The sequence below is a fragment of the Bos taurus genome, chromosome 7 (assembly GCF_002263795.3).
Source record: "Bos taurus isolate L1 Dominette 01449 registration number 42190680 breed Hereford chromosome 7, ARS-UCD2.0, whole genome shotgun sequence".
Taxonomy (NCBI): domain Eukaryota; kingdom Metazoa; phylum Chordata; class Mammalia; order Artiodactyla; family Bovidae; genus Bos; species Bos taurus.
The window spans coordinates 62517953-62519020 of NC_037334.1; positions in this window are offsets into that span (position 1 = coordinate 62517953).

The following is a 1068-nucleotide window of genomic DNA, read 5'->3' on the forward strand; positions in this document are numbered from 1 at the left end:
CTAACCACTAGACTGCCATGAAATTCCTTTTATAGGTCTTTTTATAGGTAGAAAATCCCTTTCCTTTCAGGTAAATACCTTGAGGTAGAATAGTTGGATTATATGGTAGGTGTGTCGAACTTTTTAAGAAACTACCAAACTGTTTGCCAAAGTGGTTGCACCATGTCTGTCCACAATAGCGGTATATGGGAGTTCCAGTTCCTTTATATCCTTGATGAGCATGCTCAGTCTTAAAAATTTTAGTCATTCTAATGGGTATATAGTAGTACCATGTATGGTTTTAATTTGAATTTCCCTAATTATTAATGATATTGGGACATCTCTTCAATGCTTATTTACCATCCATGTATATTTTTTTGGTGAAGAATGCATTCATATTCTTTGCCCATTAAAAAAAAAGTTGTTTCCTAATTGTTCAGCTTTAAGAGTTCTTTATGTATTCTGAATGTGAGTATCTCATTAAACACAAGCTTCTCAAAGACCTTCTCCCAGATGGTGACTTTTCCTCCTATCCTCTTAACAGCACCTTTAAAGAAGAAAGATTTCAACTTTGATGGAGTTCACTTTAGTAATTTCTTCTTTTATGGATTGTGCTTTTGGTGTTATATCTAAGGAAGATCTTAGCCCAAGGATCATAACATTTTTCTCTCCTATATTCTCTTCTAACAATTTTTAGGTTTTACATTTACATTTAGACCTAAGGTACGTTTTAAGTTGATTTTTTTATATGTAATGTAAAGTATGGATCCAAGTTTGTTTTTTTTTTTTTTGGTGGAGGGGATCATAAAGATTTCCAATTCTTGCACACAACTTTCTTGAAAAGGTGATCCTTTTTCTACTACCTTGCCTTTTCTTCTGAACCTTTGTCAAAAATAAGTTGCCCACATATGTGTAGAGTTCTGAACTCTCTATTCTTTCCACTGAACTATTTGTCAATTTTGGTGCCAACACCATGCAGTTGTTTTTTTGGTTTGTTTTTGTCCACACTGCATGGCATATGGGAATCTCAGTTCCTTGACCAGGAATTGAACGTACGCCCCCTGCGCTGGAAGCACAGAGTCATAACCA